This window comes from Salvelinus sp. IW2-2015, unplaced genomic scaffold, assembly GCF_002910315.2.
Source record: "Salvelinus sp. IW2-2015 unplaced genomic scaffold, ASM291031v2 Un_scaffold3633, whole genome shotgun sequence".
Taxonomy (NCBI): domain Eukaryota; kingdom Metazoa; phylum Chordata; class Actinopteri; order Salmoniformes; family Salmonidae; genus Salvelinus; species Salvelinus sp. IW2-2015.
Window position 1 is genome coordinate 37177 of NW_019944910.1, and position 13281 is coordinate 50457.

General features: G+C 48.6%; 1 long non-coding RNA gene across 1 annotated transcript; it reads right to left on the reverse strand.

The window, feature by feature from the left end:
- Positions 1 to 3487: 3487 nt before the first annotated feature.
- LOC139025954 (uncharacterized) lies at positions 3488 to 11057 on the reverse strand. Its single transcript, XR_011477649.1, has 3 exons — positions 10418 to 11057; positions 9140 to 9250; positions 3488 to 3732 (listed from the first exon to the last, which is right to left on the reverse strand). It is a non-coding gene; the product is annotated as an uncharacterized lncRNA (long non-coding RNA).
- Positions 11058 to 13281: the final 2224 nt, after the last annotated feature.

Genomic DNA, 13281 nt, shown 5'->3' on the forward strand with positions numbered 1-13281 from the left:
CTCTGGACCACCAGGAGGCAGCAAGCTGTGATTAGCATAGATCAGACATAGGATGGTGGACCGTCGCACGGAGACGTCACAGACAGGGCTGTTACTGAAACAGCAACTCAGAGAGTGCAGCATGGATGATTCTAAGTCAGAAAGATGGAGACCTCACGGAGCTATGTCCACTAGCAGGGCTGTTAATTGAAGGACCAATCCAGGAGGCAGCCTGTGTTATCTAGTCAGACATAGGATGGAGCACAACTCAAGAGGCGATCACCACTAGCAGAGGCTGTTAATGAAGGAACCACATCAAGGGAAGCAGCGACTAGTGTGTTCTAGTCAGACATGGATGGAGACCAATACAGAGCGTCCATAACAGGGCTGTTTAAGCTGAAGGCCATGGGAGTCCCTCTCCCTGTCTTTACTCTCATGTTTTGTGGTTTGTGTTATGTTTTGTGCTTCTGTCTTCTTTTTCTTCTGTTGTGCTAGGCGTGGTGGTGGTGTGTGATGGCCGCTGATGTATATAGGAGAGAAAGAGGTGAGCTACTTATGCTGAGAAGGAAGTACGAAGGTAAAGAGAGGAGTGAACCAGGCAGGAAGAGAGAGAAACGGCCTGATCACACGGGCTGGAGGGTTCCTTGACTGAGGAGGGGAGAAGAGGAAGACAGGAAGAGAACAGATATTAACGTACTGAAAAACCAGCTACCCATATCAACGCTAGAAGATGCAATATCGTAGTTTTCAAAAAAGATTGTCTGAAAAGCATGAACATAATGAAGACCAGAGGTTGTAGAAGACCTAGAAGAAGCAGATGCACAGGATGTTTAGAGACGGGGGAAGACATGAGGCACGGATATGTGGAGCGGCCTCTACCAGGAATGTGTAGAAGGTGGAGGATGGGAATGAACGCCATGGACTGTACACATAAGGGAGACAATCCATGTCAATCTCATCTATCCTTCACAAAATGGTAGGTTAACTGAAAAAAAAAATATAATACCATACATCAGTTAATAACCATCCTGATCTGATCTTCCTCCAAATAGGTGATTAAACTGAATCATCATACAACATCAATATCAGTTATAACGCATCTGAATCTCATACTTCCTCCTGGTGGTTATGACACTGGAAAATCACCAATACATAATCATACATAGTCATAAAAAACCTGACGACCTTTCGACTGAGAACTGACACAGTTCCGAATGTTAGATCGCCGCCCATTCCGGACTGTAGACTGCGCCCAGTGGGTCCGACTGTTTGCCAGGTTTCGACTGTACGCGCCCAGTTCGACTGTAGACATGCGCCCAGATTCAAACCTTGGGAGTGACTGCGCCCAGTTCAAACTGTTGAACTGCGCCCAGTTAAAAACTGGTTGACTGCGCCCAGTTCCGACTGTTGACTGTTCGCCCAGTTCCCGACTGTTGACTGCGCCCAGTTCCGACTGTTTGCTGCGCCCAGTTCCGACTGTTGACTGCGGCCCCAGTTTCCGACTGTTGACTGGCGGCCCAGTTCCGACTGTTGACTGCGGCCCAGTTCCGACTGTTGACTGCGGCCCAGTTCCGCTGTTGACTGCGCTGCCCAGTTCCGACTGTTGACTGCGCCCGCAGTTCCGACTGTTGACTGCGCCCCAGTTCCGACTGTTGACTGCGCCCGAGTTTCCGACTGTTGAACTGCGCCAGTTCCGACTGTTGACGTGCGGCCCAGTTCCGATCGTTGACTGCGGCCCAGTTCCGGACTGTTTTGGGACTGCGGCCCAGTTTCCGATGTTGACTGCGGCCCAGTTCCGACTGTTGACTGCGCCCAGTTCCGACTGTTGACTGCGGCCCAGTTCCGACTGTTGACTGCGGCCCAAGTTCCGACTGTTTGACTGCGCCCAGTTCCGACTGTTTGACCTGCGGCCAGTTCGACTGTTGACGCGGCCAGTTCCGACTGTTGACTGCGGCCCAGTTCCGACTGTTTGACTGCGCCAGTTCCGACTGTTGACTGCGGCCCAGTTCGACTGTGAACTGCGCCCGTTCCGCTGTTGACTGCGGCCCAGTTCCGACTGTTGAACTGCGGCCCAGTTCCGACTGTGATGCGCCCACGTTCCGACTGGTTGACTGCGCCCAGTTCCGACTGTTGACTGCGGCGCCAGTTCCGACTGTTTGACTGCGGCCCAGTTCCGCTGTTGACTGCGGCCACAGTTCGCGACTGTTTGACTGCGGCCCAGTTCGACTGTTGACTGCGGCCCAGTTCCGACTGTTGACTGCGGCCCAGTTCCGACTGTTTGACTGCGGCCCAGTTTCCGACTGTTGACTGCGGCCCAGTTCAGCTGTTGACTGGCGGCCCAGTTCCGACTGTTGACTGCGGCCCAGTTCCGACTGTTGACTGCGGCCCAGTTCCGACTGTTGATGCGCCCAGTTCGCGACTGTTGACCTGCGCCAGTTCCGACTGTTGACTGCGGCCCAGTTCGACTGTTGACTGCGCCCAGTTTCCGACTGTTGACTGCGCCCAGTTCCGACTGTTGACTGCGCCCAGTTCCGACTGTTGACCTGCACCCAGTTCGACTGTTTGACTGCAACCCAGTTCCGACTGTTGACTGCGCCCAGTTCCGACTGTTGACTGCGCCCAGTTCCGACTGTTGACTGCGCCCAGTTCCGACTGTTGACTGCGCCAGTTCCGACTGTTGACTGCGCCCAGTTCCGACTGTTGACTGCGCCCAGTTCCGACTGTTGACTGCGCCCAGTTCCGACTGTTTGACTGCGCCCAGTTCCGATGTTGACTGCGCCCAGTTCCGCTGTGACTCGCCCAGCTTCCGTGTTGACTGCGCCCAGTTCCGGACTGTGACGCGCCCAGTTCGACTGTCGACCAGCGCAGTTCCGACTGTCGACCGCGCCCAGTTGGACTGTATCAGTTTAAAAGAAGATTAATCCAGACACAGAGTCCACAGTGGCTCTCTTCAGTCCTCAGAGGAGCCTGAAATGGTCACACACACACTAACACATGGACACGCAACACACACACTCGCACACACACCAACACACATGGACACGCACACGCAGACACACACACTATGGGTAAAAGCCTGTAGTGAAAGCCAGACAAGTAAAAGCGCCTCCCCACGGCGCTCGAGATCCTTACTCTGATCTTGAACTTTTTACTGCTGTCCTCTTCCTGCAGTACCTGGCCTGGCTCCGGTGGGACGAGCCAGCGGGCCAACTACACTGTCCAACTTCCTCTTCAGACCCTGAGGGGGCGGGCCACGCCACTGGACATAGACACGCTGGACACTGTCTCCATGGTGATCAGGCCCTCATCCAGCTAGAGAGGGGAGGGGGAGAGAGAGGGAGGGAGTGAAGAGATGGGGGGAGAAAGGGAAATTAGTGCTATAACAAAACTCAGATGAGGTTGACAGAAAAGATTTTAGGTGAAGATTTAATAAGACACAATAAGGCCCAAGTCCCCACTAAAATATATTAATTATATTAAAAAGGTTAAATCATTAGTATTTTTTTTTTTTCTTGTACACTCGCTAGTGTGAAGCCCATGACAGGGATTGAACGCCCATGGTGGTTGCCAGTCATCTCTGTGGTGTCTGGTCCCTGTTCAGGCTTGATAGTGGGGTTGAGGACGGCCTTCTTCTCCTTGAGGTTGAGTACCAGGCCCAGCTCGGCAGGGGCAGGCAGGAGGGACGCGTCAGACAAAACAGAGTGTAGTACAGATTCACAGCGTCACCACGCAACCGCCAGTCATGAGACGTACCTGGGGGACAGTGACATGACAGGGTCTGAACACATTCAACTTTACAGCTTCAACTTTACAGCTTCATTCAACTTTACAGCTTCATTCAACTTTACAGCTTCATTCAACTTTACAACTTCAACTTTACAGCTTCAAGTTTACATCTTCAACTTTACAGCTTTCAACTTTCAGCTTATCAACTTTAAGCTTCATTCACTTTACAGCTTCATTCAACTTATACAGCTTCATTCACTTTACAGCTTCATTAACTTTACAGCTTCATTCAACTTTACAGCTGGACAAAAGTAATGTTCAGATTATTGTAAAGTTTCAACAATTGTTTTTCTAAACAAGCCAGTGATAGTAATACCATTGGTATGAATGGAATCACTGATAACCGTGTCAAGTTAAATCCATTGGTATGAATGGAATCACTGACACGGTCAAGTTAAATCCATTGGTATGAATGGAATCACTGATACCGTGTCAAGTTAAATCCATTGGTATGAATGGAATCACTGATACCGTGTCAAGTTAAATCCATTGGTATGAATGGAATCACTGACACCGTGTCAAGTTAAATCCATTGGTATGAATGGAATCCCTGATACCGTGTCAAGTTAAATCCATTGGTATGAATGGAATCACTGATACCGGTGTCAAGTTAAATCCATTGGTATGAATGGAATCACTGATACCGTGTCAAGTTAAATCCATTGGTATGAATGGAATCCCTGATACCGTGTCAAGTTTAAATCCATTGGTATGAATGGAATCCCTGATACCGTGTCAAGTTAAATCCATTGGTATGAATGGAATCACTGATACCGTGTCAAGTTAAATCCATAAAAACACAGGAAGCGGTTTAGGAATAGGGTCTACTTTGTCTTAGAAAAGCTTTGAGAAAACTAGAAATGCACATTGTGCATAAAAACTACAGTAGCTTATTCAGTTTCCAGTCATAGTTCGTGTTATCATGTACATAACATCTGATCAAATAGAGATTAACTGGTTTTAAATTGAACATAACAGATCCTTGCAAGACCTCGTCAGTTGTTTTCCAAGCCAGGTGATAACACAGTGGTGTGAATGTAATCACTTACGTTATGGTGCTGGGAATAATAACACAAACGGCAGATTATGAACAGTTTATGACTGCGAGTCATAAACGGGGTTGGCAACGAGAACGGCGTTCCCCTGCCAACAGTCACAACAAACCACAGAAGTACATTCAAAACATATGAAATAGTACGCGACAATAAAAAAACAGAACCAAGTGTTCCGCCTCCTCAGATCACATCTACAACCCCCCCCCCCCCCCCAGCAGCCAGTCCAGTAAAATATCCACCTCGTTTCAAAAAAGGTGCCAAGTCTTTCAAATAACTGATTTCTGTTGGGAAGAGGGCAGTTTACCGCTCAAACTGGTTTGATGCAACAACACATAATAAGTTCATTGTCTGTCTGTCTGTCTGTCTGTCTGTCTCAGGCAACACTGCGTTTCCAGGCCCCCTAGTGTTCTCTGAGGCGCTCTCACCTGTGTTGGACCTCATTGTAACTGTAGCCCGTGCCAGGAGCCCCCCCCCCCCCAAACTCCTCAAGACATGGTCTACATCCCAAAATACACCCCATTCCCTATATAGTGCACTACACAGAGGCCTGGTCACAAGTAGCACACTGTATATTTGAAGATTGGACGCCATTTGGGACACACCCCTATTGAGGCCCGTCCCTGCAGGTCCCTATATCCCTCAGGACATGGACAAACCCTAGAAACATGATACAACGTGATCCTTCTCTTCCCTGGGAGAGAAACAGATGTTTTAAGACTGTTAAGAGAAAACGTCTCTGTCTTTGAAAAGACATTTCACAACGTTTGGCACCTTTTGAAACAAGGTTTATATAAGCCTGCTGGGGGATGTCCATGTAAAGTCACGCTGAACATTTGCTCATAGTTTGTTATTGTAGTGGAATAATGGGTCAGACAGACAGTTGAAGTTAGGACCATAAACATAATGTAATACAGGGACGTCCAAAAGTATTGGCACAGTGASACATATTCTGGTTTTAGCTCTGTATTCCAGCACTTTGGATTTGAAATGATACAATGACTACGAGACTATGAGGTTAAAGTGCAAACATKWWTTTTWTTTATTTAACTAGGCAAGTCAGTTAAGAACAAATTKTTATTTACAATGACGGCCTACTGGGGGTTAACTGCCTTGTTCAGGGGGAGAACGACAGATTTTTACCTTGTCAGCTCGGGGATTCGATCTAGAACCTTTCGATTACTGGCCCAACGCTCTAACCACTAGGTTACCTGCCGTCCCTACACTCTAACCACTAGGTTACCTGCCGTCCCTACACTCTAACCACTAGGTTACCTGCCGTCCCTACACTCTAACCACTAGGCTACTGCCGTCCCTACAAACTCTAACCACTTAGTCTTTACCTGCCGCCCCTACACTCTAACCAACTAGTTCCTGCCGTCCCTACACTCTAACCACATGGTTACCTGCCGTCCCTCCACACTCTAACCACTAGGTTACCTGCCGTCCCTAAACTCTAACCACTAGGTTACTGCCGTCCCTACACTCTAACCACTAGGTTACCTGCCGTCCCTACACTCTAACCACTAGGTTACCTGCCGTCCCTTCCACTCTAACCACTAGGTTACCTGCCGTCCCTACACTCTAACCACTAGGCTACCTGCCGCCCTACACTCTAACCACTGTCTACCTGCCGTCCCTCCATTCTAACCACTAGGTTACCTGCCGCCCCTACACTCTAACCACTAGGCTTACCTGCCGCCCCACACTCTAACCACTAGAGCTACCTGCCGCCCCACACTCTAACCACTAGGTTACCTGCCGCCCCTACACTCTAACCACTAGGCTACCTGCCGTCCCTACACTCTAACCACTAGGTTACCTGCCGTCCCTACACTCTAACCACTAGGTTACCTGCCGCCCCTACACTCTAACCACTAGGTTACCTGCCGCCCCTACACTCTAACCACTAGGCTACCTGCCGTCCCTACACTCTAACCACTAGGCTACCTGCCGCCCCTACACTCTAACCACTAGGTACCTGCCGCCCTACACTCTAACCACTAGGCTACCTGCCGTCCCTACACTCTAACCACTAGGCTACCTGCCGTCCCTACACTCTAACCACTAGGTTACCTGCCGCCCCTACACTCTAACCACTAGGTACCTGCCGCCCTACACTCTAACCACTAGGCTACCTGCCGTCCCTACACTCTAACCACTAGGTTACCTGCCGTCCCTACACTCTAACCACTAGGCTACCTGCCGCCCCTACACTCTAACACTAGTCTACCTGCCTGCCCCTACACTCTAACCACTAGGCTACCTGCCGCCCTACACTCTAACCACTAGACTACCTGCCGTCCCTACACTCTAACCACTAGCTACCTGCCGCCCTACACTCTAACCACTAGGCTACCTGCCGTCCCTACACTCTAACCACTAGGCTACCTGCCGTCCCTACACTCTAACCACTAGGCTACCTGCCGCCCCTACACTCTAACCACTAGGCTACCTGCCGCCCTACACTCTAACCACTAGGCTACCTGCCGTCCCTACACTCTAACCACTAGGCTACCTGCTGCCCTACACTCTAACCACTAGTTACCTGCCGCCCTACACTCTAACCACTAGAGTTACCTGCCGTCCCTACACTCTAACCACTAGGCTACCTGCCGTCCCTACACTCTAACCACTAGGTCTACCTGCCTGCCCCTACACTCTAACCACTAGGCTACCTGCCGCCCCTACACTCTAACCACTAGTCTACCTGCCTGCCCCTACACTCTAACCACTAGGCTACCTGCCGGCCCTACACTCTAACCACTAGGCTACCTGCCGCCCCTACACTCTAACCACTAGGCTACCTGCCGTCCCTACACTCTAACCACTAGGCTACCTGCCGTCCCTACACTCTAACCACTAGGTTACCTGCCGCCCCTACACTCTAACCACTAGGTTACCTGCCGCCCCTACACTCTAACCACTAGGCTACCTGCCGCCCCTACACTCTAACCACTAGCTACCTGCCGTCCCTACACTCTAACCACTAGGCTACCTGCTGCCCCTACACTCTAACCACTAGTCTACTGCCGCCCCTACACTCTAACCACTAGTCTACCTGCCTGCCCCTACACTCTAACCACTAGGCTACCTGCCGCCCCTACACTCTAACCACTAGTCTACCTGCCTGCCCCTACACTCTAACCACTAGGGCTACCTGCCCCCCTACACTCTAACCACTAGTCTACCTGCCTGCCCCTACACTCTAACCACTAGGCTACCTGCCGCCCCTACACTCTAACCACTAGGCTACCTGCCGCCCCTACACTCAACCACTAGGCTACCTTCCGTCCCTACACTCTAACCACTAGGCTACCTTCCGTCCCTACACTCTAACCACTAGGTTACCTGCCGCCCCTACACTCTAACCACTAGGTTACCTGCCGCCCCTACACTCTAACCACTAGGCTACCTGCCGTCCCTACACTCTAACCACTAGGCTACTGCCGCCCCTACACTCTAACCACTAGGTTACCTGCCCCCCTACACTCTAACCACTAGGCTACCTGCCGTCCCTTACACTCTAACCACTAGGTTACCTGCCGCCCCTACACTCTAACCACTAGGTTACCTGCCGCCCCTACACTCTAACCACTAGACTACCTGCCGTCCCTACACTCTAACCACTAGCCTACTGCCGTCCCTACACTCTAACCACTAGGACTACCTGCCTTCCCTACCACTCTAACCACTAGACTACCTGCCACCCCAAATTAGACGGTTGTGCAACTCTTACCATCACAAACATTGATTAATAACTGTTGAGGTTAGATAATTACACATACAGATTTGATTTGTGGGCAGTAACTCCGTCTCCGGCAGTAACTCCGTCTCTGGCTGGATATCATTCCAGGGGGGTTTGACTAGCCAGGCCTGAGTGGATATCACAACCAGCCCCAGGTGGGGGTTTGACTAGCCAGGCCTGAGTGGATATCACACCAGCCCCAAGTGGGGTTTGACTAGCCAGGCCTGAGTGGATATCACACCAGCCCACGGTGGGGGTTTGACTAGCCAGGCCTGAGTGGATATCACACCAGCCCCAGGTGGGGGTTTGACTAGCCAGGCCTGAGTGATGTCCACCCAGCCCCAGGTGGAGGTTTGAAAGGTGGGGGTTTTGACTAGCCAGGCCGGTGGTCTCTGTCTGTACTGCGTCTCATCAGGTTTGATTAGTTATGTCTGATCTGAAATGACACCCTACTTTGCTACATAGTACACTACTTTTGGTCAGAGCCCTACGTGGAAGCTTTATGTGGACTCTGGTCAAACGTAGTGCACTACATAGGGAATAGGGTGCCATTTAAGATGCACTAAGGTCTCACCTGAGTTCATGAGGTTTCCACAGCTGGTCGACCAGAGCCTCGTTGCAGAGCGGAGATCGGCTGCTTTGGTGAAGGGAGGGTTTTTTACCCAGCATGCTTAAATCTTTATGTCTGAATGAACAGAGAGAAAGTAGAGGTTAACATCCTGTTTACTTCACAGCCACACGACCATCACATAACACGTTTCCTGACAGACCATCACATAACACTTTCCTGGACAGACCATCACATAAACACCTTTCCTGGGACAACCATCACATAACACCTTTCCTGGGACAAACCATCACATAACACCTTTCCTGGGACAAACCATCACATAACACCTTTCTGGGACAGAACCATCACATAACACCTTTCCTGGGACAAACCATCACATAACACCTTTCCTGGGAAGAACCATCACATAACGCCTTTCCTGGACAGACCATCATCACATAACACCTTTCCTGGGACAAACCATCACATAACCTTTCTGGGACAAACCATCACATAACACCCTTCCTGGGACAGACCATCCATAACACCTTTCCTGGTACAGACGATACATACACATTTCCTGGGACAACCATCACATAACACCTTTCTGGGACAAACATCACATAACACCTTTCCTGGGACAAAACCATCACATAACACTTTTCCTGGGACAGACCATCACATAACACATTTCCTGGGACAAACCATCACATAACATCTTTCCTGGGACAAACCATCACATAAAACCTTTCCTGGGACAAACCATCACATAACACCTTTCCTGGACAAACATACATAACACCTTTCCCTGACAAACCATCCAATACACCTTTCCTGGGACAAACCATCACATAACACCTTTCCTGGGACAAACCATCACATAACACACTTTCCTGGGATAAACCATCACATAACCTTTCCTGGCAAAATTCCACTAACAAGGGAAACAATCAGGATGAATAGATTTAGACTCAAAGTGCTGAGCAGTAAGTATTCATCAATACATTTCCTCAGACTACAGGTCTAAATGAGTTAATCGGTTTGATAAATTCACTGTAACAGTCCTTGTTTTACACAGCACTAAACAACCACCCCGCTGTCTTGCTGCTTTAAGACAAAATGTCCCATATCCTGAACGCCAGATAAATACACCTTTATGTATGAGGCAGCCAACCAACAGACAACCTGAACACACACACACACACACACACACACACACACACACCACACACACACACACACACCACACACACACACCACACACACACACACACACACACACACACACACACACACACCTACCTGACGTAGTGAGCCGGGTCATTCTGGACCATGTTGAGCAGCCACTGCAGTTCCACGGAGCTCCTGTCAACTAGAATAAACAGCACGTTAAAACACACACACACCTCTGTCCTGACAGCCAGGTAGGCAGGCAGGGCTGTGAGATTGATTCATTATGTTTATAGTCAGCAGGGATTGTGTGTGTGGGAGTCAGAGCGTGTTGGAAAGGGATACTCTCTAGGTAGGAGTCTGCGTGTTGTTACTACTATACAAGAAGGGATACTCTCTAGGTAGGAGTCTGTGTGTTTGTTACTACTATAACAAGAAGGGATACTCTCTAGGTAGGAGTCTGTGTGTTGTTACTACTATAACAAGAAGGGATACTCTCTAGTAGGAGTCTGTGTGTTGTTACTACTATAACAAGAAGGGATACTCTCTAGGTAGGAGTCTGTGTTGTTACTACTATAACAAGAAGGGATACTCTAGGTAGGAGTCTGTGTGTGTTACTACCTATAACAAGAAGGGATACTCTCTAGTAGGAGTCTGTGTGTTGTTACTACTATAACAAGAAGGGATACTCTCTAGGTAGGAGTCTGTGTGTTGTTACTACTATAACAGAAGGGATACTCTCTAGGTAGGAGTCTGTTGTGTTGTTACTACCTATAACAAGAAGGATACTCTCTAGGTAGGAGTCTGTGTGTTTGTTACTACTATAACAGGAAGGGATACTCTCTAGGTAGGAGTCAGCGTGTTGTTACTACTATCAGGAAGGGATACTCTCTAGGTAGGAGTCTGTGTGTTGTTATACTATAACAAGAAGGGATACTCTCTAGGTAGGAGTTGCGTTGTTACTACTATACGGAAGGGATACTCTCTGTAGGAGTCTGCGTGTGTTACTACTATAACAGAAGGATACTCTCTAGGTAGATGGAGTGAAACTGTCTGGATGGAGGGAGATTAACATTTAGTGCTAAACTCTAGGATGTGTCCAAAATGGCATTACTTCAGTGCACTACTTCTGTCCAGAGCTTATCTGAGGACAGCATGGACTGGGAGGTAGATGAATTAAGCAGTAAGGCACCTCGGGGGTTTGTAGTATTTGGCCAATATACCACGGCTAAGGGTTTTCTTAAGCACGACACACCGCGGAGTGCCTGGACACAGCTCTTAGCCGTGGTATATTGGCCATATACCACAAACCCCCGAGGTGTCTTATTGCTATTATAAACTGGTTACTAATGTACTTAGAGCAGTAAATAAAAATGTTTTGTCATACCCGTGGTATACAGGTCTGATATTATACCACGGCTGTCAGCCAATCAGCATTCAGGGAGTTTATAATGAGGTTCATAGCAGGGAGTGTGTGTTGTAGGTTGCTTCTACAGGTGAGATATTGTCTCTCTAGCTAGTAGCTACAGCCCACAGAGTGAACAGACTGACAACTGAGAAAGGTGCCATTCAGTCTGATGGAGGGAATTTAGGGTCAAGGTGGTCACCCAGAGATTAAAACACACTGACGGTGACAGTCTGGTGGAGGGATATTTAGGGTCAAGGTGGTCACCCCAGAATTAAAACACACTGACTGGTGACAGTCTGGATGGAGGGATATTTAGGGTCACCCAGAGATTAAAACACACTGACTGGTGACAGTCTGGCTGGAGGGATATTTAGGGTCAAGGTGGTCACCCCAGAGATTAAAACACACTGACTGGTGACAGCGTGGATGGAGGGATATTAGGGTCAAGGTGGTCACCCCAGAGATTAAAACACACTGACTGGTGACAGTCTGGATGGAGGGATATTTAGGGTCAAGGTGGTCACCCAGAGATTAAAACCACTGACTGGTGACAGTCTGGATGGAGGGATATTTAGGGTCAGGTGGTCACCCCAGAGATTAAAACACACTGACTGGTGACAGTCTGGTGGAGGATATTTAGGGTCAAGGTGGTCACCCCAGAGAAACTAGGCTGTGTCTGAAATGGCACGCTAGTCCCTTGTAGAGTGCATTCGGAAAGTATTCAGACCCCCTACCCTTTTTCCACATTTTGTTACGTTACAGCCTTATTCTAAAATGGATTACATAAATGGTTTTTCTCAGTCTACACACAATACCGCATAATGACAAAGCGAAACGTTTTTTTTTTTTTTTTTTCGCAAAGGCACTTAAAGGACTCTCAGACCATGAGAAACAAGATTCTCTGGTCTGATGAAACCAAGATTGAACTCTTTGGCCTGAATGCCAAGCGTCACGTCTGGAGGAAACCTGGCACCATCATGCTGTGGCGGATGGTTTTCAGTGGCAGGGACTGGGAGACTAGTCAGTATCGAAGAAAAGACGAACAGAACAAAGTACATAGAGATCCTTGATGAAAACCTGCTCCAGAACGCTCAGGACCTCAGACTGGGGTGAAGGTTCACCTTCCAACAGGACAACGACCCTAAGCACACAGTCAAAACAACACAGGAGTGGCTTCGGGACAAGTTTCTGAATGTCCTTGAGGGCCCACCAGAGCCCGGACTTGAACCTGATCTAACATCTCTGGAGAGACCTGAAAATAGCTGTGCAGTGACGCTCCTCATCCAACCTGACAGAGCTTGAGAGGATCTGCAGAGAAAAATGGGAGAAACTCCCAAATACAGGTGTGCCAAGCTTGTAGCGTCATACCAAGAAGACATGAGGCTGTAATCGCTGCAAAGGTGCTTCAACAAAGTACTGAGTAAATGTCTGAATACTTATGCAACTGTGAGAAGTTATTTATTTTTTATATACATTTTCAAAAATGTCTAAAAAACTGTTTTTGGTTTGTTATTATGGGTTATTGTGTGTAGATTGATGAGAAAATAAAAAAATTGAATACATTCAGAATAAGGCTGTAAAGTTAAAC